The sequence below is a fragment of the Anser cygnoides genome, chromosome 1 (genome assembly GCF_040182565.1).
Source record: "Anser cygnoides isolate HZ-2024a breed goose chromosome 1, Taihu_goose_T2T_genome, whole genome shotgun sequence".
NCBI classification, from domain to species: domain Eukaryota; kingdom Metazoa; phylum Chordata; class Aves; order Anseriformes; family Anatidae; genus Anser; species Anser cygnoides.
This window is the reverse complement of record NC_089873.1, coordinates 177667861-177693869: the sequence shown is the minus strand read 5'-3', so window position 1 is coordinate 177693869 and position 26009 is coordinate 177667861. Positions and strand designations below refer to the sequence as shown.

The 26009-nt window shown below is 35.9% G+C and overlaps 1 long non-coding RNA gene across 1 annotated transcript; it reads left to right on the top strand.

The window, feature by feature from the left end:
* The first annotated feature begins 1551 nt into the window (after positions 1 to 1551).
* On the top strand, positions 1552 to 26009 carry LOC106041782 (uncharacterized). The gene is made up of 6 exons (XR_010827593.1): positions 1552 to 1592; positions 6543 to 6604; positions 8006 to 8180; positions 17718 to 17754; positions 20503 to 20579; positions 23676 to 26009. It is a non-coding gene; the product is annotated as an uncharacterized lncRNA (long non-coding RNA).

Genomic DNA, 26009 nt, shown 5'->3' with positions numbered 1-26009 from the left:
AACTGGCAGCGCAGGGGCAAGCCCATCTGGGCTGCGGCATTGTGGCAAGATATTGCTGCCCGGGTAGAGAACCTGGTTGTAAAGGTACGCCATGTAGATGCTCATGTGCCCAAGAATCGGGCTACTGAAGAACATCAAAACAACCAGCAGGTGGATCAGGCTGCTAAGATTGAAGTGGCTCAGGTGGACCTGGACTGGCAACATAAAGGTGAATTATTTATAGCCCGATGGGCCCATGACACCTCAGGCCATCAAGGTAGAGATGCAACCTACAGATGGGCTCGTGATCGAGGGGTGGACCTGACCATGGACACTATAGCACAGGTTATTCATGACTGTGAAACATGTGCTGCAATCAAGCAAGCCAAACGGTCAAAACCTCTTTGGTATGGAGGACGATGGCTGAAATATAAATATGGAGAGGCCTGGCAGATTGATAACATCACACTCCCTCAAACCCGCAATGGCAAGCGCCACGTACTTACAATGGTGGAAGCAACCACCGGATGGCTGGAAACATATCCTGTGCCCCATGCCACCACCCGGAACACTATCCTGGGCCTTGAAAAGCAAGTCCTATGGCGACATGGCACCCCAGAGAGAATTGAGTCAGACAACGGGACTCATTTCCGAAACAACCTTATAGACACTTGGGCCAAAGAACATGGTATTGAGTGGGTGTATCACATCCCCTATCATGCACCAGCCTCTGGAAAAGTTGAACGATACAATGGATTGTTGAAGACTACACTGAAAGCAATGGGTGCTGGGACCCTGGGACATTCAAAAATGGGGATACATATTTGGCAAAGGCCACCTGGTTAGTCAATACCAGGGGATCTGCCAACTGAGCTGGACCTGCCCAATCAAACCTGTTACGCACTGTAGAAGGGGATAAAGTTCCTGTAGTGCACGTAAGGGACATGCTGGGTAAAACAGTCTGGGCTACTCCTGCCTCAGGAAAAGGCAAACCCATTCGTGGAATTGCTTTTGCTCAGGGACCTGGATGCACTTGGTGGGTAATGCAAAAGAATGGGGAGGTCCGGTGTGTACCTCAAGGGGATTTGATACTGGGTGAGAATAGCCCATGAGTTGAATTGTAGTATGTTAATTATTATATAATACTGTATGTCATCACTACCATGATTGCTATATATCATAGATGAAAATGGTGATTAATTAGAATGTATTGGAAAGAGTGTAACCTGAGCATGACATAAATGGTATGGAATAAGGGGTGGATATCTGTCCTGGTTCCAGTTAGGACAGAGTTAATTTTCCCTCATAGTAGCTGGTAGGGTGCTATGTTTTGGATTAGGATAAGAAGAGCGCTGATAACATGCTGATGTTTTAATTGTTGCAGAGCAGTGTTTACACCAGGCCAAGGACTTTTCGGCTTCTTGCTCTGTCCTGCCAGCGAGCAGGCTGGGGGTGTAGCAGGAGCTGGGAGGGGACAGACCCAGGGCAGCTGACCCAAACTGGCCAAAGGGGTATTCCATACCATCTGATGTCATGCTAAACAATATATAGGGGTGGCTGGCCGGGGTGGGGGGCGGCTGCTCGGGGATAGGCTGGGCATCGGTCAGCGGGTGGTGAGCAATTGCATTGTGCATCACTTGTTTTCTTACACATTATTATTATTAATACTATTATCATTATCACTATTATTATTATTATTGTTATTATTATATTCCTGTCTTAATAAACTGTCTTTATCTCAACTCACCGGCTTCACTTTCCCGTTTCTCTCCCCCATCCCAGAGAGGGAGGGGGGAGGGTGAGCGAACGGCTGTGTGGTGTTTAGCTGCCAGCCGGGTTAAACCACAACAACTTAGTCATTAAAATACTCTCCTCAAATGTGGGTTTAACATCTTCAGTGCTGAAAAAACCCTAGAAACCTATCTTCCAATCCCCAGAAATAAGTACTCATTTATGCAAAAAGCCAATTGGTATGTTCCCATTTTTGGAAGACAGACTGGATACAAACTGGATAAAGACATCTCAGATTTCTTATTTGTTTAATTTAATAGAAGTAAATAAAAGACTCCTGGAAATTATGGTTATGACTTTCCACAGATGAGTAAAGGCAGCTGACTAGTCTTTCTGTCCCTGGCAAATTAAAAACCCTTAAAACAACCTTTTCCTTCTACTATGCATCACTCATTTCGAGATCCACTTTATCTGCTGTGCTAGTGAAACTGTTATGGGGAATCACACATCATAACAGTCTGGGAAGCAGTGTTGCAAGGAAAGGGAAGATGGTCCACTTAAGCCAGCATTGGCACAGAATAGTGCAATGGTATCCTAATGGATAAGGCTGTAATACACCCTGAATTTCTGTCAAATTTGTGACTTCAATTTTATGTGTTCAGTCCAAGAAATAACTTTACCTTTTTCAAATAATTGCATGTATTTTCCAGTAAGTATACAGATATATGTCAAGAAAAGATCCAGAAAACACAGAGAGAGTGGTTTGTGGGCTAAAACTACAGACTGTTTTCCAAGCATGTTCATAAAGTTTCCTTTTTTATTCTCTGAGCTACTTCTGTGGATTTTCCTGTAGGAAGAAGTGAGCAAACCTATTGCTTTCTGTGTACACCCCACTTAAGTCTATAATTAGCATTCATTCTTTAAGTAGGTGGCAGTTTTAAGACAAGCTTACAATGGTACTTTAAAATGTTGCTTCATATCAATCTTTTGGTGAGAAACAATTGGAATTACTAGGTTATTTTGGTAATTTTTTCTGGAATCAAGTATTTAAAGGCATACTTAAGCCTAACATCTTATACTTCACACACAAAACAAACAAACAAACAAACAAAAACCCTTAATTGGTAGCGATATTTGGGGCCAGAAGAGAGAGAGATTTTTTTTATTTTATTTTCGTTTTTTTTAAGAGAGAAAAACAATCTAGTATGAATTCTTGTGCTGAGTGTAAGTGTCCATGTTTTAGTAGCAGGGTGCTGCAGAGTGCCTTCTGTGAGGGAAGGCTAGGGCTGCCCCATGCTGGACACAGTGGTAGCAACCAACTCTAACAGCCCTGACTTATGGCATGGCTTGTCCCAGAAGACAAGATGGAGGAAAACGTATTTAAGAAAGGGCAGAAAACACTACACAGACAAAAATGAGGAACAGCAGAAAACGAGTAAGAAACAGAGTGAACACCAAGGACAGAGAAAGTGAAGGTGATCCATGGCACTGGAGTAGATGATCTGCTGCAGCCCTATGCCAAAGTGGAGGTATATTTCTGAAGGAACTGCAACCATGGAGGAACTCACACAGGAGTAAAGAAAAAGAAGTGGCAGAGAGGAACCACAGTGTACTGACCCCAACGCCATTCTCCCTGCACCAGTCAGGGGTAGAGGAGTTGGAAGTCATGCTGAGACTGGGAAAGGGGAGAGGAAATGTGCTGTTTTAACACCTTTTTGTTTCTCACTATTTTAATTGGCAATAAATTTTTAATTTTCCTAATCTGAGTCTGTTTCACCTGCAACAGTAATTAGCAAGCTCCCTGTCTCTGTCTTGAACCATGAGCTTTCTCATCTTATTTTCTCCCACTGTCCTGATGACAAGGGGAAGTGATTGAGCAGCTGGGTGGGAGTTTGGTTATTGACAAAGGCTAACTCACCATAATTCCTCATACTTGTCCTATGGCACATTTCTATCCAAAAGGAATATCTGTCATCCCTTATTTTGCTTTTACATTTTCTCTTGTTTTAATTAATATTAAAATATTTTTTGTTGTTGTTGTTGCTGTTGTTTTTTTTTTTCATTTTATGTTGCTAATGTTCATTTTCAAATTATGATCCTTCTGCAAACTTAACTCTAAATTGTATGTACTTAGAAATCCTTAGAGTTAGATAAATGTAAATTGGAAACATTTCAACAGTTTTAAAACTCTGATATCCCGTATATTTAAAGTGGGGGACTGACAGCACTCTACAGATTCTAAAACAAAAGAGATTTTCAAGCTCCTTTCTGTATAACTCTCTATAAAGATATATTCATCTGAACTTAACAGACTAAAATTACTTTATTGCTTTCAAGTTGGTAATAATTGCACAGATCATCCCTGAGCTGAAAGCAATACACTTTCTATACAAACAACAGTATAATTCATGCTCAACAACAGCGCCCCCAAAGTACACTTGTAACATAATACTACACTGAAAGATCTATCTTGTATCTAATTCCTATTCTAAAATGATCGAAAAATAAGAAAGATACATTTACCAGAAGGTGAAAAATAAGAGTCCACTTACTGGAAGAAGTATAAAGAAGGGCTACTACATTAGGGAATGAAAAATCTTTCGTGCAAAAAGGAGGTTAAACGAGATAGGCTGAGAGCTAATGTGAACTGTTCACATGCCCTTCAAAAGGACTGCTGTCCTTCAGGGGAACACTTCAGAGGAACTTGAACAGACTTCAACAGAGCCCAGAGAAAAGCCTTTTTTTTTTTTTTTTAAATTTTTTTTTTTTTTTTTTTTTGTATCAAAGGAGTCACCTTAAGATCAAGCTGAGTATAGGAATCCGGAAAATCATAGGAGTAATTCATCACAGTAGTGAGGTTCTAGAACAGCTTTTCACAATAAATAAATAATATATTTTTAAAAAATAGCATGATACGGCTGGTATATAGAAAGATGTATATAAAGAAGGTAACTTATCAATGTGTGCAAATATCTGAAGGAAGGGTGAAAAGAGGATGGAGCCATATATTTTTTCATTGGTGCCCAATGCTAGGACAAGAGATAATGGGCACACACTGGAACACAAAAGGTTCTGTCTAAACATCAGGAAACAGTCCTTTACTGTGAGGGTGACCAAGCACTGGAACCAGAGAGGCTCTGGCGTCTTCTTGGAGATCTTCAAAAGCTGGCTGAATATGGTGCTAGGCAACCTGCTCTAGGAGTCTCTTATTGAACAGGGTGTTTGGACCAGATAACCTTCAGAGGTTTCTTCCAACCTCTTAACCATTCTGTGACATCTGTTCACTTGCATTCAGTGGTTCAAAGGGCCCTTCCTTTAAATTCCTTTTTGGTTTATAAAGTTTTTTGAAAATCTGGACTTCTTCATGTACACTGGCAATCTTAGTAAACATGACTCACAGAGAAAGGGTTCACAATCTGTCCTTAGTTCACTTTTAAAGCAGATTATTACATCATCAGCAAACATTGCTCTCCGTTCTATTTCAGATTGGTATGCAAACTGTATTACACTTTTTTCTTTAAATCACAATGCCTTAATGTAGCTAAACTTCAAGAAAATAGATTTATTCTCTTGGAAAGAAAATGGATAATTAAATCTTCCTTGAAAATGATTAAGTCTTATTGAAAAAAAAAAAGAATCTAGGGAGAAACATCTAATTGTAATTGACTGAGAGTGCTTCATTGAGAGAAAATAGATCAAAACATTTGGCATGCACAGCTGAGATTGGCCAAAAAAAAGAAAAATCCAGTACTTAGATGAGAGACAGACACCCATACAGAATAAGTCACCTTTACTCTATTGTCTGTCCTCAATCACATGACAGCAAATATTACTAGGAATGACACTGCAAAATCACCATGCCCCTATAATTTCAGTACTCGCTCACATGAGGTGTGGAGTTTATTAGTGCTTTCCTTAAAACACGTCTAAAAATAGCAGAAGAAAAGGTATATTATTTCACTTATAACTCCTATTAAAATGCCCCTCATTTTCTGCAGGACAGTAATAATATGCTGAATCTGTTACACTCATTTTTATCCCCTTCTTTGACTTTGCTGTTGGGCAGTGTCAGGCTACTGTTGCTCTGGGAATTAGCTTACAAAGGCTGTTTTATTGCTGTTCACTGAGCACCTTCCCACTGGGATCTTTAGTGTCACCTCAGTAATGCAGCTAGCTGGCTCCAGTCCAGTGCCTAGAATCTAACATTTATTTTTTTCTTTGATTGGATTTCATTTTTTTCATGAAATCAGTAAATTATTGCAAAAGCTCAGCTTGAATTCTAATTTTGTAATGTTGCATATTCTGACAGGCATCAATTAAAGTTTTGGTGATGAAGTAGAATCAATGACAGGGAGTCTCTGACAAAAAAAAATCCACTATGTTTACTTTTAAATTCATCATGTATTTAGTAAAAGTAATAGTGTGCAGACTGGTTCTAAATAAAGCAACAAGTTATAATGCCCAAGGCAAAAAGCATATCAGTTTCCAGATTATTGCATATTTCTGAGAGGAAAGCAGAGCTAAGTAAGGGAGGCATAGAGGGATCCTTTTTAATTTAATTTTGAGTACAATCTGTATCAATTTTAAACCACTGAATTTAAAAAACATGCATGGGAACTCAACATCAGATTAAAACTAAGTATTTATTCCATGATACAGATAGATATGCATATTCTTAGACAAGCTTTTGGATCAGTTGCCATTGGTCTCTTGATCATGCCAGACGTCAGATATTGGACTTGATTTTGATTTTTTTACACAGATCTACATCTGAATTAAAGATGACAAAATAATTCTGTTTATCATTGAAACTATTAATTTGTGGCTTACAGGCAGAAGATTCTTGAGTATAGAGAAGCTAGATCACTCATGGAAGGACCGACAGTCAAATGAGGTAAAGGTTTTCAGATGTTGCAGTGTTGTAATTTTTTGTTTGCTTGTTTGTTTCTCCCTTTGTGTTGTTTGCTTGTTTTAGATCCACCTGATTTCATATCATTTTGTAATGGGACTTCATTGCATTGCACAGGACAGCCAATGTACTTATATACATTATTCACTTCCAGTGGTCCAGAAAAGCCATTAAAGATATATTTCACTACAACTTTGACTTCATCCTGGCAAGGAGTTCCAGGAACTCCTTGTTCATCCATTCAGGCCTCCTGGTGCTTTTGTCTGACTTCCTCTTTGTTGGGATGTCTCTCTCCTGAGTTTGGAGGAGGTAATCTTTGAATATTAACCAGCTTTCTTGGGCATTCCCCTGGATTGCCTATGCCCTGCTCTGCTGACCCTCCAGCAGATATCAGCATAGTTGAGGCTCCCCATGAGGACCAGGGCTTGTGAACATGAGACTTATTTTATCTGTCTATAGAGGACCCCATCTGCTTGGTCTCCCTGATCAGGTGGCCTGTAGCAGACCCTCACTATAATGTCACCTGTCCCTGCCCTCCCTTTAATCTTGACCCATAAATTCTCAGTTGGCTCCTCATCCATCCTCAGGCAAAGCTCCATGCACTCCAGCTGCTCATTGACATAGAGGGTGATGCCCCCTCTTCATCTACCTTGTCTGTCCATCCTAAAGAAGCTGTATCCTTCTGTGATAAATTAGTGGGTGTTTGTTCATTGTCTTTAAAAGGAATTCAGAGAATCTGCTGAGAAGATAAGGTTTTGCAATTTACGACCTTGTTAAGGGGGAAGACTAAGGAAGTAGATAGTGGGGAGGGGGTGTTGGATATACATCCTTGGTAAAACAAAGACTCTGTGAAATACTGTTTGCCGCTTCACCACCCTCCCCCTTGAACACGAGCACAACTTATGATCATTGAAAGAAAAACAACGACCCCCAGCAACGAACTGCGCAGCTTCAGAAGGTTCAACAAGTCCTGACAAGCCGAAACTTGGATGCTATAAAACGGCGACACTGAAAAGGGAAAGTTGTGTGCTGTGGTGGAGCGGAGACTCCCCAGCCGCCCAGCGCTGTTTTGCTTGTACCTGCTTACTTAATTAATAAATTATCTTCGATAGACCAGAAAATTGCGTGGTCTCGCTTATAACACTTCCATCCCAACAGTCCAGTCATGGGAGCCATCCCACCATGTCTCTGTAATGCCAATGAGGTCATAGCTCTGCAGGCGGGTATACGTTTCTGATTCCTTGTGTTTATTCCTCATACTGCATGCATTAGCATAGAGACATTTAAGCTGGGACCCTGATGAAACTGGCTTACTGGCTGGAGTGGCTGGAATTTCTTTGTGCTATTCTTCAGGTATTCTTCTGCTAACCCATATCCCTTCTCCAGGCTTTGGGCATATATCACTGACACTAGCATCACACTGGGAGGAGAGGGATGGACTGACCTTCCCCTGGCAACTTCAGTTTAAAGCCCTCTTCAGCAACTATGGCAAGCCTATGATGTTCTTCCCATTCTCTGACAGGTGGACCCCATCAGTCCCCAGCAGACGAGGTTTCTCAAGGTGAGTTCTATCATCTAAGTAGCCAAACCCCTGTCTGTGGCAACAGCCCTGTAACCATCTGTTGATTTGCCAGATTTGACTGGCCCTTTCATTCCATACTGGTCCTTTCAATCCCGCTATCCTAGTGTCCTTTGTTTCAGAGCGGCAAATCAGGAAATGTTTTCCCAGCTTTTTTGGACCTGCTTCATTCTACTCTCAATTCTATGTTCAGGGTTTTCCTCACCTTTTCCCACTCTATTTCCTAGCATGCAACAGTCAAGCAATGACCTGTTTTTCTCTCCATCCTAAGAAGGGGCTAAAGCTGAAATGAGAATTGAGAAGGCAGAGAAATGATATTCATTCTTCCACATGTCTAAGTCAAGGCTAAGCACCTCTTTATATTCTTAAGAATACTCCCAGAGCAAGTTGTTAGTTCTAGTATACGTGAGTGTAGGATTCATCTCACTTAAATTTAAACACCTGTTGTGTGGAAACTGTATGATCTTCACTAGTAGCCTCCTCTTACAGTTAATGATGAGCAACAGGCACTTCTAGGGTGCAGTTGATTACATTCAAAAATGATTGTCTAAAGCAGGCCAGATAAATCATGCCTCAGAGTCACCTATTTCTTTGTTTCTTTATTTTTGACTATAAAGAAGTTAAAATCTTTCTTGGATGAGGACTTATACGTCTAAATAATTCCAGTGTTAGGGCACTTTCACTGTTTTGATTATACTTTCCTCCAGTGAAACCAAAAGTAAATTTGTCATAATTTAAAATACATAAATATTGCATCCTTTTGTTTCAATGAGACATAGTTTACATATATTTCTATAATGAAATGATACTTAGAGAGTAATTTATTTTTTTTTCTGTTGGTGGTGGTGTTTTTTTTTTTTTTGTTTTGGCTTTTTTGCTGAGCACATAGTCATTGACAAATTGGGTGTTTTACAAAAACAAAAACAATATATTTACCCTCTTTTCCTGTTGTCAGACATTACAACAACTTATCCCTACACTATAAATCTGTTTTAGAATTTTTTATTCTATTTTTGGTAACAAGAGTCAAACAATGTATAGAAATGTTTATTATTCTGTTTTAGCACATCTGAAAATGGCCATCCTTTATATTTAGCCTGAAAAGAGTTGCTGTGGAGTTATAGCAAAATAAAAATAAAATAATAATAATAGTAAAAGAATAATTTACAGATGTTTATTGTTCCTGTGTGGTAAAGAACACGTTACTACAGCCTCTGATATGTGAAGGGCTAAAAGGTCACTTCTTTCCTTATACATGCAAGTTCTTCACAGAGCTAACATTTTTTTTCTGAATTCCATTAGCTTTTTTATCAAAGGCCTGCAGGTGTTCTGATGTATTCAACAAAAGATCTATTTAGTTGGCATAGTGGCTGCAAATATTAGGAGGGATTGAGAACAAAATTACTGAAGATGTGCTTCAATGAATCCCTTTGCTTCAATATATTCAGTGCTTAAATGTGTATATGTTGTTGTTTCAATCCACAGAAGTCTTAATTAACACCTAATGGATCTTTCATGTTACATGGAAACCTCACATATGCTTGTTGTACAATTTTATTTGCATAATAATGCATGAATTCATTTTACATTAACCTCAGCAATAACCAAAATGTGATTGCTCATTTTCATTAAGTCAAACCACCTTGTTACTAAAGAAATCTAATGCTACAGGCTTATTTTATATAATTTATTAATGAACTATTTATAGTACAAGGGGTGTTCTTAGAAGAAGTTTTCCCAGCATATGAAAGCTGGGTGAGCCTGATATTGATGTCATGTTTGTTATATCCTCTGCAAAAAAGCTAATGAGTAGCATTATCAAGTTACATATTTATGCATGCTTTCATATGCTTTTTGATTATATATACATATTAAAGAAACTGAATATGAGATTTGATGTTTGTAGAATGAGTCAGATTTCTCAAAACATTGTGGGTTTGTTGTAGTTTTTTTTTTGTTTGTTTGTTTTGTTTCATGGTGTGTTTTTTTTTCAAGAAATTCTATCTTATAATTCTTAGCAAAAGCAGCAAAGAGTTTGACCTTCAAATCACTTGATTTCAGATATTTTCATGGTGTTTAGTAGGCGTTTCTTTTCTACATGATACTTGAGTCCCATGTTGTCTGCCTAATTGGATTACATTTTCTAGGAGTAGTACTAATTTTGACATCTAAAACTATTTTTTCACCATAAATAACACATTTTTCACAGAATGGCAATTGGTTGGATCCCCTTCTCTCCTGCCACACGTATTCATGTCTAAATGGTCATCAGGGTAGTACACAAAAAGAATCATGAGATTTGGGTATCACCACCAGCTTCTCATGACAGGAGTAATGATGTAAATGCTTGAATTATGATTCTTAGAACTACAGTTTTAGGACTATAAATGGTAATCACACATAAAGCAATTATTGGATCTACAGTGAATTTGATTAATTTGAGGAGATAAATTATGTTGTTTTCACTCCTAAACAAAGTTTGTAGAATTCCAAAATATGGAGAAAGATTCAATAAACAGAAGTCTGTCACTTCCTAAATATATTCTGTAATTATTAACCTTTCATATAATGCTGTCATCAACTGCTATCTTTAAAAACAAGTTGACCATTGCTGTTTTCGAGGTGTCCATTCCAGGGCAGTTATGGGCATACAGAAAATAGGATGTTAGGAATTTAAAGAACTGTACACTCATACAGTAAAGCTTTTGATACCAAAAACTGTGGGATATATTAACCATTTTAGACAATTCTTTGCCAAATAATTTTAAGCTATTGAATATTCAAGATATTAAGAGATGATCATTAACACTTACGTGGAAATACACGGAAACAAAACTACAGTAAATAAGACAAAGTGATTTGATTCATGTGTACACATATAGTTGTTTAAAGCTATTTAAGATACTGATCTTCCTTTGCCACTCCAGATGGATATTACTAACCTGTTGATTTTGTGTGGTATCATCTAATCCCACACTGGTATCTCAGATTCATCAAAAATGGATTAGCTACCTGGATGTGGGCAACTAAAGTATTGAACTTTTAGATTACTATAAATTGATAAGATTCCAAATATCTTTGATATATATTGCATTATTATATATATTTCATAGACTAAAATTCTTAGAAAGTAAGATGAAACTCAATGTGAATTTAACAGCATTCTGATATGAAGACAACCATTGTTTAGAGTAGTTATTAATAAAGTATATCCTCTCAAATTTTGACATTAATCACTAGCAAAATTACTGTGAATTACCATGCTTTGAACATGACTCAACAAAGTGATAACAATAAAACGCACATCAGAAGCTCACCCTTGTAAGTTGTCACTTGGTCTTTGTCATTTATGATAATAGGTTTTAATTATCCTTCAAGATATTTCACATGAAGAGTAAAGCACTAGTAATAAGAGTCCTTGCTTTCTGTCTGCAGATTTGAAGGGTGACATTATCCAGGTTTTGTTATATTTTAAAAGATATGGATTAATGTTACCTTTGAGAAGAAAATAGTTGAAGGAAATATATATATATATATTTAACATGATGATGCAATTATATACAGAATTTCAGAAAACTAAAAGATTCTACTGTAGAAAAAGACATAAGAATAGAATCTATAGGTATAGGACAGTTGGGAAAAAACAAACAAACAAACAAATAAAAAACTCATTTTCCCAATTCCTATTAGAAGTGTGCACAGAAGGTGGGAAAGGATGGGAATTAAAATATGGATCATTTTGAGTGTTTTAGAAAAAAAAATCTAATTCTTCATTCTATTCCATCACTGTCTTCTATCTTAACAAAAGTAGATCTTGACAGTGATTTAATGTAAATTAAATGAATGTTGCTGCTGTTTCATTGTACGTACTAAGAATGAAGAAGCTACTGTAATTTAATGTTTGGCTTATAAACACAGCTATATAGATATGTATGCATATCTATATAAGGGAGGTGTGGGGGGGAGTAGAAGTGGAAATGCTGTTTCTGATACTTTATGTAAACTTGGAGTAAAAATCCAGATCATTACTTCCATGTATATTGGAATAGGGTCTGACTTATCTTAAATGACTATAGGGAAAACCTATATGCTAATAGGGAAGTTCATGTAGGATTTCTTAATCTGAATATTTCTGTTCAGTGCTGCAAGTTAGTAAAAGGATAACAGAAATCAAATTCAGATTAGGAGAATTGCATTGAGGGAAGTGTATACTGTTTAGAAACCAAAGTAACTTGTCCTGTTACAACTTGTCATGTTACAACTTGCCATGCTTTTTCAGGTTTCTGAATAAAATGTAAATGTAAGAAAGATTTTCAATTAAGTTCAAATAGTAAAAAAGAAAAATGTTGTTATTATTCTGGTTCATGCTATACACAAAGATGAGGAAGCTGATCTATGTACACAGAGCAACATATTGCTGTTATAATATGAACATAGGACAAGTTTATATATTTTTTCTTGTGGCTGCTGCAAAGTTTCATTTTAACAGAGACAAATTTAAAAATACATGAAACCAGGGGAACATGTATATGTATACGTATATGCCACTTATCATGTATCAAAGTGTTAAAAAGAAAAAGAAAATGTTCAAAGGGGATAAGAAGTACCAGCTGTAGAATGTGTATAATGACTGAGAGTTCATGAAATCTTATTAAGCAGAAATGTTAAATAAGTAATAATAAGAAATAATATGTAATAATAAGAAATATTAAGAAATAAGTAATTCATCCAACTCCTAGTTATCTATATAGTGAAAGGATTGACTGGGTGAATCCTAACATTTCAAAAGCTGTTGCTTTATTTTTCCTTAAGGCTAATTTGTTGTGTGTTTGTTTGTTTGTTTGTTTCAAAACTAAGTTTATCGTGCTTTCCACTTCAACTGTCTTGAAAGAATGTTGAATACAACATTCATGAATCTGTCTCCTCTATATAATGTCTGTGGTGTTTCTCAAATCCCAGGCTGAACTAGAATGTAAATGAAACATTGCCAAAGTCTTTGCCACACTGTATTGATCCTGGTTCCAATTGCAGTAATAAAACTCAGAAAACAAATTTCAGAAAGGACAGGCACTTGAGTAAAAACAAACAAGCAAACAGGACCGTATTGCAGTATGTATATGTATATGCAGTATGCATCTGTAAAGTCAGCAATTTTCTGCAATTTCACTGGAACAGAATATACAAGTCATTTTAAGTTCCACAGAGTTATGATTCTTAAATGAGAGATTTAGGTCCTTTTGTTTGTTTGTTTATTTGTTTGTTTTGTTTAGCTTTTGTTTCCTTGTGGTTCATTTTTAAACATCTTACAGTTTCTACAATGGATAAAGGGTACATGATTGTGATGTTAAAGGGGACGTATCAGAGTCAGGTGTTTTCCTGTTCCAGAGCCCTGCAAAGGGCTGTCACCGAGACAGTTTCACAAAGTTGAGTGTATTTAATAAGGTAACAGATATAACAGATTTGGAATTGCCATTGATAAATACACTTACTGCAATAGCGCAGTAAGTGTATATATGATACATATGTATATATGATAATAGTGCTAGCAAAATGCTGTCCAGGGTATTCCTCACCAAAAGGTGAAGACACAGAGCTTATCAAGAAGGTGTCCCTGTCATCTTGTCGTGGTAGAGGAGAACAGCCCATTGACTGCTTCTTTTAGGTCTCCAATTTCTTCTTACTTCCTACCACCCCACTTTTTTTTTTTTTCCTAACACTAACATTTTACACTAACTCCTAACGCTTTTTTGTATACTAACATTATCTGTTCCCTGGGGTGATGTTTAGCATGATTTGGATGAAGAGTTGAGTACTGTAGTCATACATTTTTAGCAAGTATTTCATTAAGCTCATTAAGTGTAGAGTCCTGCACCTGGGAAGGAACAACCACATGTATCAGTACAGGCTGGGGGATGACCTGCTGGAGAGGAGCTCTGAGAAGGACCTGGGGGTCCTGGTGGATGAGAGGTTGACCATGAGCCAGCAGTGTGCCCTGGTGGCCAAGAAGGCCAAAAGGATCCTAGCGTGCATAAAAAGGAGCATGGCCAGCAGGTCAAGGGAGGTGATCTCTCTCTACTCTCCCTCTACTCTGCCCTGGTCAGGTCTCACCTGGAGTACTGTGTCCAGTTCTGGGCTCCTCAGTAAAAAAAGACAGGGATCTCCTGGAAAGAGTCCAGCAGAGGGCCACAAAGATGATATGGGGCCTGGAGCATCTTCCCTGTGAGGAAAGACTGAGAGACCTGGGTCTGTTCAGCCTTGAGAAGAGAAGACTGAGATCTTATCAATGGGATCTTATAAATGTTTACAAATATCTTAAGTGTGGGAGACAGTGGGATTTGGCCAACCTCTTTTCAGTGGTTTGTGGGGACAGAACAAGGGGCAATGGCCACAAAATGGATCATAGGAAGTTCCGCACTAACATGAAAAAGAACTTCTTCACAGTGAGGGTGACAGAGCACTGGAACAGGCTGCCCAGGGAGATTGTGGAGTTTCCTTCTGTGGAGATACTCAAGGCCTGTCTGAACGCCTACCTGGGCAACCTGATCTAGGGAACCTGCTTTGGCAGGGGTGTTGGACCCAATGATCTCTCGAGGTCCCTTCCAACCCCTACAATTCTGTGATTCTGTGATTCTGTGATTATCATATTCAGGGATGTGAACTTTAATATTCGTTTTATAAATAATGAAGCAAAAGGTTTCATACCAGGCTTTGTGGCCTTAAAGATTCTGTTTTGCCACCAAAACTGGGCCATCCCACAAACACAAGATTCCCTCCTTCAGCAGTCTCTTATACCAAGCCTGTGGACCTCCATCCACAAAGTTAGTATAAAAGATAAACAAGGACAAGCTGCTCAACTCCCTTTTCCCTAAGGCTGGTGCTTATCAGTGACACTGACACGTCTGACTATTCTCCACAGTGATGGAAGACAAGAGCTATTAAATATGTATTAATATATTTTCCCCAAAACAAACAGAAAAAAAAATCTCAGAGAACTACTTTGTGCAGTAGATGAAGTCCAGACATGAAGAGGGTTATTTACTACTGCAAATAATGGCATTGTTTATTTAACAATAGCAACACTTCATTTCTAAAGCATCCACATATATTTGGCCTTTATTTTCTAATAACCAGTTAAGTTTCAAAAGAAACACTGAAAGTCAGAAAGCATAATCACAGAGAACTTATTTCCTCACTGTGAGAAGTGATTTAAAATGTCTAATTAAAAACACTTATCATCTTTCTGTTCTCTCTTTTTTTTTTTTCATCCTTAACTACAATACAATCATTTTAGTGATTGATGCCTTCAAATTCATGTGTTTAATTTAGTCATATGACTAAAAATAAGTTAAGTAATCACTGGATAAAAACACTTCACTGAATGTTAGAATATTATCATGTGATATATTATGTGCATTCTTTTAACTCCTTGCTGTTGCTTAACCTAGCAGGCGGCTCAGCACCACACAGATGCCCACTCACTCTCCCCAGGTATGAGGGGGGAGAGAATCCAAAACGTAAAAGTGGGAGAATTTATTAGTTGAGATAAAGACAGTTTACTAAGTAAAGCAAAAGCTGCACAAACAAGCAAGCAAGCAAGCAAAACAAGGTTCTTCCCATCAGCAGGCAGGTGCTCAGCCACTTCCAGGAAAGCAGGGTTCATCACGCATAATAATTCCATGGGAAGACAACTGCCATCACTCCAAACGTGCCTCCCTTCCCAGCTTTTATTGATGAGCATGATGCCATATGATATGGAATATCCCTTTAGTCAGTCTGGGTCACCTCTCCTGGCTGCGTCCCATCCTAGCTTCTTGTGCACCCCCAGCCTCCTCACTGTTAGGGCAGCACATGAAGCAGAAAAGTCCTTGGCTCTGTGTAAGCACTGCTCTGCAACAGCTAAAAACATTGGTGTGTTATCACCACAATTTTCATCAAAAATCCAAAACACAGCATCATATGAGCTTCTATGAAGAAAATTAACTCCATCTCAGACAAAAACCATGACAACCTTTTAATGTTCTTCTAAAGATATAATAAAATTTCTGTTGAAATAAATCTGTTAAGTAGGTCTAAATATACTAACCTGTACAGAACACTTGCAAGCAGTATAAGTAACATACAATTTCAGTATCATGAGAAGAAAAGTTATTAAGTATTTAAGGTTTTGAAGTATCAGTGAAGAGGTTAACGGAACAATGAATCTGTTAACTTCTATTAGGACTGAATGATATGGGGAACTACCAGAGAACAATTTTGCTTCCTGGATAGTCTTTCCATTGTTTTCATTAATACGAATCACTTCATAGTCATAGTCACGTTGTAGTCCCGACTATAAAGTCGGGAAAAATATTAGCTTTCCCCTACTTGGCCACAGTGGAAAAAGAATAGAACTAAAAGTTATCTTAGTGAATCAGAAATTCAGAAGTTTAGAGAAAAAATCTGTTTCCTTATGTTCAGGTGGAGCCTCCTATGTTTCAGACTGTGCCCATTTTCTCCTGTTCTGTCATGGGTCTCCACTGTAAAGAGCCTGGATCTATCTTCTTAGGTCCTGCCATCAGGTATTTATATACATTGATGAGATCCCCCTGAGCCATGTCTTCTCTAGGAAATTTGCTCCAGTGCCTTCATCATCTTTGTCGCCTTTTGTTAGAGTCCAACAGTATGTCCATGTCCTTCTTGTTCTGGGGAGCACAGAACTGGACATAGTACTCCAGGTGTGTTCTCACCTACTGTCACGTTCAGACACATATAGTAAGGACAGCTGTATTACACAAAAATATTTACTTTACCGTGCATGGATTTACCAGCAGGAACTAACAAGACTTTGACCTTCAAAAAATAGTGATGGCACTCTAAATTACGTGTTGCAGTCTACACTCTAGACTGTCCCTTGTATTGGGTCTGTCTTTACTTCCCAATCTCAGGATTTTGTTTCATAACAACCATATCCAGTCAACTTTGAGATTTTTCTTTTGTTTTGTTAAGAAGTATAAGAAATCTCCATTGTATGCCTTCCAGCAGAGGCATATAATATTTATCCATATAGCACAGAGCTATCATAATTCTGCCAAAATATAATGTATTTGTATATATTATACTAATTATCATTAACTCCATAATTCCAAATGTCTAGTTTTGATTGTTTAATATACCAGAAAAATCTCTAATCATGTGATTAATGTATCACTAACTACATTTTATTATTAGGTTAAAGCCTTAATCTGATTTGAATTATTATCACAGCATCTGGCAATTTATTTGTTCATATGAGTGCCTAAATATGCACTATGTAATAACCATAGCATAGTAGTATTGTACATTCAAGTATCCCAATAAGCATTTCAGTATATTGCCTCAGGTTTGTTTTTGGAGTTGTCTGTTGTTTTTTTTTTTTATTATTATTATTATTATTACTAGTTTGTTGGTGTTTATGTGTTGATTATTTATTTATTTATTAAATTATCAAGTATTTTGGAAATATGTTCCCTTCAGTATTTATACCTGTAACCTTTTTTTCAGCTCTCACAGAGATGAACAGATTCCTATGACTTCTTATGTAAGTTGCAAAGTTCTAATTGCTGCATGCTGAGAAGGTACTTATTAACAACCTGTTCTCATATGGTTTAATGGCTTCTGTCCACTGAGTTGCCTGTCAGTTTTACCAAGACTGTTCAAGCAAGTTCTTCAGTTAGTAACTATTAGTAACTAACAAGAATATTTATACAATCAAAACAGGAATGTACTTTTCACCTAGCATTTTTTCATGATTGTAGGGAAATGATTCTGAAAGGTTTATAACACTGAGAATGAGGAATCTTTTATGAGAGACAAATGCATCTATACTAACTTTTTTCATAAATTGGACAAGCTCTACCTATTTTATGCTCAGCTATTTATTTCTTTATGTAGAACAAAATGACAATGAAAGTATTGAAAAAGATGCAATGGTAAATATTATTAAAAGCCTTAATTAAACGTTTTGTTTTGCTTTAGTTTTGGTTTTGTTTTTTAAAAAAAAAAAAAGAGCTAGTTCCTCTTCAGTAAACAATGTAGACTTTTCCTCAGGAGACAGAAGTTAACAAGACTAATGAGTCAACAACTCATTAAGAGATCTTTAAACAACAGTAACAAAATAATAAATATTCAAATGCATCAAGAAGTGTTATTTTAACTGTAAATAAAATACATATACATTTTCCCATGAATTTCTGAAAGTTGGTGGAAAAAATGTAATCTATATATACACAAAATCACATATCTCCTATTTACTATATAAACAAGAAAATTATTTACATAATGAAGATCCTTTGAAGGACAGAAAGCTTAACTCATGGGGAAAAAAATAACTGTTAAGCTTTTCTTTTTCTTGACTGTATTGCATCTGCATATTGCATATCACATGATCATGCCACATATTGAATTTCCTTCTTAGAACATTAATATCACACAACATTTTGAGTTCCCATTGTCTAATAGACTTTTTAAAATTCATTTTAACCTTTGCCAGTACAATGAGAAATTTGCAGTCATTCTCTTGTCCAAAACAGGCCTTTTCAATATGAAACAAGAGAAAAGCTGTCATAATAAGAAACTAGTAACTTTAGCTCTTCCAAAAATTGGACACCAAACCTCAACTCATTCCTTTTACCTCATTTCCTGGGGTCTTTTAATGTGGCATTTTAGTGTGAGTGGGTTGTACTTTCTGTTTTTGTTTTTTATGAAATTATATTTCCTGCGGAGTTTTAGAAATAACAGCTCAGGAACAAAGCAATACTAACAAATACTTTTTTTGTGTGTGTGTGAACTTTTTCACATACTTTCAAATGTTTTATAGAACTTTAATGAATTCTGAGATTTTCAGAGTAAGTCGGAGTTTAGTGTCTTTAGTGTCTTTTTTTCAGAAAATTATTTTAAGGTGTTACATCACAAAATCAGAAGTCTGAGTTTTGCTTTCACAAAGGCATTTTTTCCAACAAAAAGTTTTAGTGAAGGTGGAAAGTTCTTCTAGGATATGAAATAAATTATTTTATTTTGAATTCAGAACACATTTTTAGCAAACTTCCTTGCATCATTATCTGTTCAGTTTCTTAAAAAAATTAAAAATCCCCTGAGCAAGACAAACAGATTAAAAAATATCTGACTGTGTGGACATATATTAGTTGCTTTAACAATACATAAATGATTATGTAGATTATATACTTATGGAAAAACTAGGAAAATATTATTCAGTTACTGGAAAAGCAGAGAAAAATTATTTCAGTAATTTTTTATGTATTTATTTATTTTACTCTGATAACAAGCACATACAATGCATAAAGTAATTATTTGGAATTTACTCCTATAAATTGATAAATGATACACATACATATATTTTGATGAACAACATAAAGGATCTTATAAAACAGTTTTAGATGTGTGGATTTCTTCAGAAATGCATCTTATGAAGAACAGAAGTATTTCACAAATCCAGTATTAACAAATCCAGTAAAAGCTTTTGTAGAAACAAAAGAGAATATAATAATCTCAAAAATATGTTATTTTGACATTTTCAAATGAAATACATTAAATATGCAATTGTAGAAATATCAAAGAAACTTACTGTATAGTACCAAAGGTCTGGTGCTCACGATTAGCAAGAATCCACACTTTAGCCAGTAGATAAAATGCAGTTTATTACCACTCCAGATGTGGACAGTCCGGAAAAATGCAGGAACTTTGCCAGGACTAGGGGAACCACCAGGAGCTTGGAGCATCAGCCTGTAGTCAAGGCTTGCTCCTACTTAAGGGGACATCACTATTCTGTTAACAATTCTGCATGTTCATGCCTTGGCCTTGTGGTCATAGCCAAGGGTGTAACTCTTACGACAGCCACCACATGTGATTGGGTTCCATGTCTGGAAAAGTTAATATAGGGGTGAGCTCATGTAAAGAAAAGAATGCAATAGCATTGTGTGTTCTTGACCCTCAGCAAAGCAAGATATGTTTGGCTACTTGAAATATGCAAGAGATAGTGATAAGCAAGAACAGTCCTTGACTGACCACATAACTCCTTTCAGTTTCTTGCACAATGGTCCATACAATCATGCAACATTTTCAAAACTTTTTTCCACATATACTTGTCCAAACACTTATTTCCAATTGATTATTTCTAAAAGAGTAATAAGGCTTTAAACAGCCTAGTCAAAATATATGAGCAGATCCCCTATGTGTATGCTTACGCGTTCATCTTATTCAATCACATCATCTAAAATAATGGAAAAAAGACTCAGTATTTTATTTTTATCTAATCTACATTTTTCTCCAGTTTCATGTTAGGTATGAAATCAAAATACACGTTGTTTAAATATGTGGGACCTGGAATGGAATTGTAACATCACACTGGTCAGTTGTGTACTTTATTTTTTATTCTACTAAAAATTATTTTTGTATTTCTTATTGAGTACACACTTTTTATCACATTAATAGTCTCACAAAATAAAAATAAAGTAATTAGCTATATTACCATATAGCTCTTAGTAATTAGTTACAAGGAACATCTGTACTTTTGATGAATAGATTACTGTACTAATTCATGGGGTGTGCATTGAAAAAAGATAAAAGCCATCTAAGTTATTGACATAATAATAGTTTATAAATAACATCATAATAGTTTTAAAATAACACCACAAAATCTAACATTTCTAATTTATTAATGCTACAAACTTCTATAATACACCTGTTTCTCTCACGTTACCCAATCACCCAATTTTGTTTCATGTATAGCTGATGTAAACATTATACCTATGTGGGTATATGTGCTGTGTGTTTATACACATGTGTTTATATAAAAGACAAAAAAATATAAATGTATTGCACATAGATTTTAGATAATAACATGTGAATATAGATATGTAATATTTAATTTTAAATTAAGATGCCAAATGCTTCTTCCAAATCCTTAAAATGCACAAAATACATATAAGAAGAATGACTGCATAAGCACCTAGAAGCAGTCATGTTATGCAAATAATTTTGGGAGAGTGCTAACATTTTAAAATCTGTATTTTAGAAGGACCAACCCACTGAGAATTTTGTTATACACACTTATAAATCATGGCAAATATGGGTAGACGATGAAAATACAAGAGAACATTTAATACCAAAATGAAGTTTGATTTTAGCTAACTCACACTTCCAAGTGTAGGAAACAGCTTGACTTCATTACAAAATAGGTGACATGTTTATCTTACCTTGTGCTCTCCTGTTCCCCAGTCATCTTTGACTTACCATATTGTGACCTTTATAATAGCTTTATAGAGAATCAATCAGGCCAAGACACAACTGTAATGCAAAGAGGTATTCATTATTTTATATTGGCTTAAACGAATAGGCATGACAAGTAAAACATGGGTGATTGATTTCCTGACCTTTGAAGTGTTTTATATGTAAAGTGCATAAGTTATATCCATACAAGATATTTAATGTTAAAAATGAATTTTAATGTTTAACAATATTTGTTATAGGCTGCCAATGAAACTTATGTTTCATGACAATAAAATCTACTGTTTCATCTCTTTGTAGTGACTATTTATATGATTTTCTTATATCTTTCCAGTTCTTTAAAATATAGTATGAATAAGAATACAGCATGAATAAAGAATAAAATTTATTTTAATAGATACTCATTTATATGATTATGTACTGAATTGGAATCAAGTAAAAATCATCTTCAGGAATTTTTCAGAGACTAACTTTCCAAGCAACTACATAAACTACTAAAGGATCTTTGGGAGTGAGTATAGAATAACAGAACTAGAAGGTATATGGGAGTAGGTGAACAATGAAAATAGGTGAACAATGAAAGTAGGTGAACAATGCATGTGTTCTGTTTTGATGAAAATCAGAACCTTTTTCAGAAAGAAATTCATAATCTAATGAACATAAAACAGTTCCTTGAATCCTCATGTATTTGTTCACTAGAGAAGCTAAATTTTGAGGACTCGCACATAACATTTTTATAGAAGACTTAGGTAATACTTTCTGAAGTCAATTATGGCTTGCAGTACATAAAATGCTAGAAATCAATTTTGAGACATGAATCAATGTATATCATGTTCAATTATAATACAAAGGTACTGACCTTCTTAAATTCAAATGTATTTATAGGCTCTCCTGCTGGTTACTGTCAAGTTCAAGTGTCTCTTCTGTATCATCTGTTTGAACATATCAGTTCAGAGAATAGCTTCATCCAAAAAATCATAGTTAACAATGTCGGTGGTTTATTAAACAACTGCTAAATCCCTCTATTTCAAGTCTGTATTTCAGTGTTCTTCTTATGTACTTTTCCTCAATTCTATATCCCATGGATGTTAACTTTTATGATGTTTAGTGCTTTTTAGATCTAGTTTAGATGACTACATCTAAAATAATAAAGCATTGCAGGAAACTGAGTGGAATTAGCATGATTTTCTTATTTTTGCATCCCCTACAGCTTGCTTTATTCTTTGTTTTCCGAAATTCCTTATTCCAGGTGTGTTCTAGTAAAATAAACAAACAAGATCAATACATTTTTGTCTTGAAGTCTGGGAGAATTTTATTAAAGGAATGATTGTTTTAATTATTATTTCTTTAGAAGCAGAGAAGACAGAGGAATTCCTTATTTCAACTCATTATCTATATCCTAGTTGGAAAAATGAGACCTCAGATTCACTAGGATGACTATTGAGTTGTCCTGTTCAAACTATCTTGTCTTCTCAAAGAACTTGGTCTCTTTCAAGATAATTGTCTTGGTCCTTATAGCAGCCTAACACTATATTTTCAACGAAAACTGTGTAGTTGACACAATTTTACTCTGCTAGATCTTCTAAGAGGATGAGGAATCTTCTATCCCTCATTATCATTAACTGAGTATTAGTGCTATGTATAACTTTTACATCTTACAAATAAGAGTAATGACAGCAATGCTATTTCCAAAAGAATTCATTTGAAAGATGGTACTTCTGGAAATCATGTAGTTAGAAGTAGTTTTGATTCCAGATTAATACAGGATCAGAATGTCCAACTGCAAGAATCTGAACAATGCAAGTAATACAGTTATCCACATTTTTCTAACATCTCAGTCTCTGTTAAATTAATTTTTATACTCAATTCACACTTGAATGTAGGCTACAGGGTATGATTCTTTGATTTTGCCTTCTTTAAAGAAATACCACAAAAAGCACTTTAAAAATTGCTGTCATTAAATCACACAACGTATGATTGGGCAGAATAAACGCTTAGTGCATCTAACAATAAGTGATAGTTAAACATGCATAAGAGAACTGACGTGTAAGGAAAAAAAATAAGAAAAAAAAAAAGACAAAAAAGCTAAGAAAAAAAATAATAATTTTAAGGGATAATGTCTGCTGTTAAAAGTTCTAAGTCTTTTAGAAGGATATGAAATCTTGCTCATATGCTGACACTGAAGATTACTATTATATAATTGATTTTCCTCCACAGATGATGCAGTTTCATCAAAGAACAGAAAAAATAGCCATGGAGACTTTCAGCGCTTCCTCCACTTCCCTTAAGATTCAAAACCCAAGATCAACCTGACTCTGTAGATTATATCCTACATTAAAATGATTTTAGAATTTTAGAATATATAATGATTTACTCTGCCACAGGTTTTATAGTGAGTTTGCAAGGCCTCAGGCCTGAGGCTTGTTAGGCTTTCTCTGTCCGAGCTTTTCTTTACCTACCTGCAGGTTTGTTTTACTTGGTTTAGCTGTAACAGTAATTCTTCTAACTGACCAGGTGGCTATAGCTAACTTTGCCTTTGTTTCTCTATGCATGGTACCACCAGGGTTTTCCAGCTCTTCACATACCAGCGTAGGGAGTGGAGCAGAAAAACAAAGGTCTTGTGCCATTGCAGAGGCCTTGAAAGGTGAGAACACAGGATGTGGTGGAGAAAAGCAGAGGTGTGGCACAATAAGGAACAGGGCACAGGCTTGAGCTGGATACCCCATGGCTCCAAAGAACTCACCCATGGTCAGCCACAAAAATGCAAACCTGGAGCTGGGCAAAACTGGGTTAAGGGTGACAAACAGAACAAAGAAATACTATCTGACTTCTATGAAAGTCAATATATTCTAAATGCAGATGTAATGTGAAAGAGCAAAGGTGTAAAAATGTATTGGTAAACCCATAAAAATGACCCTAAGCAGACTCTAGAGTGAGAAAGAAGAAATCATGGTCATGTACATCAAGTTCCTCATTAGAAAGGGGCTCCAGGGACTGACAACTCCCTGTAGCAACCCCTGAGAGGGGATCTTATTAATGTAAATAAATATCTTACAGGAGGGTGTCAAGACAATGGGGCCAGACTCTTTTTGGTGATGCCCCGTGATAAGATGAGAAGTAACGGGCACAAGTTGAAACACAGGAAGTTCCTGCTGAATATTCCTGCTGAATATGAGGAAACATTTCTTTACTGTGAGGGTGACAGAGCACTGGGACAGGTTGCCCAGAGAAGTTGTGGAGTCTCCTTGTCTGGAGATATTCAAAACCTGCCTGGATGCAATCCTGTGCAACGTGCTCTAAGCAACCCCGCTTGAGGAAGGGGGTTGGAGTAGATGATCTCCAGAGGTCCCTTCCAACCTCAACCATTCTGTGATTCTGTGTGATTCCATAATAAAGTCCTGTTAAGGTTAAGATTCAAATTATACTACTAATAAATAATTGGTCTTTATTTATACACATGTATTTATATAAATATAACATGTAATTTCTTTGCCCATAATTTGAAGTTTTGAGCATAACAACTACAAGGAATTTGTTTGTTTATTTTAATTGTACATTTATGTATCTGAAATACTTGCAGATATTTACCATAAAAGAAGCTCAGTTTCAATAACCTATGTGGTACTACTTATTCACTCTATTAACGTTGTTTAACACAATTTATTTCTTAAAAAATAGGAAATGACTTAGGTGTTTGTTTTGCCACGTTATCAGAAGGAATCTAAATAGGACTATCAAGGACTTTAAAAGAAATATTGAAAGTTTATGATATATAGACATGTTGTGTGCAATATGTGGCATTAAGTATGTGTTGTATGTCAACTTTCTTTCCATGTATACATAGATTTATGCATGCATATACATATATGCATGTATTTATGTGTTTATACATGTGTTTGTGCAAACTGGTGTTGTACATACACACACTTACTACATATACCTTTTTATATGCTCATTAAATTCCTGTTTTTTTCTATCATTAATGTGCTAAAAAATCACAGAGGAAGATACTCTGTCAAATTTTTTTGCAGCCCAACTTTTTCAGACTCAAGTGACTTATTTAAGAGTCTCAAACTTCACATTCTTTGTAATACTACTTTTTTGTTTGCAATTCCACTGATCGTACAATTGGATTTCTGTCTTCGTGAATCTTATTGTTTTTACTTGAATACATTTTAAATTGGGCAAACTGAATTTTACAAAGTTGTAAAAATCCTGTAATCATTGATTATAAATATTGCTGTTGGGTACTTTTGGAGAATACTGATTTTGAGGAAATGGTGGAGAATAACCTTAGCCAGGGATACATTTTAACAGTTTTCTTAAACTGCTATATGAAAAATACTTCTTCATTATATCTGAAACATGTTTTATGTAGCAAGACTGAAAACACTCTCACAAATTTAAGGGTGAAAGATTAAGACAAAATTTTCAGAAGAAACTATTGTTGTACTTGAAGTGCAGCTTATTTCATAACTTAAAAAGTCAGCATGCAGCTATCGTGTAGTTTCTGGCAATCAGAAAATTTAAATAAATACTAGATTTCTTGAA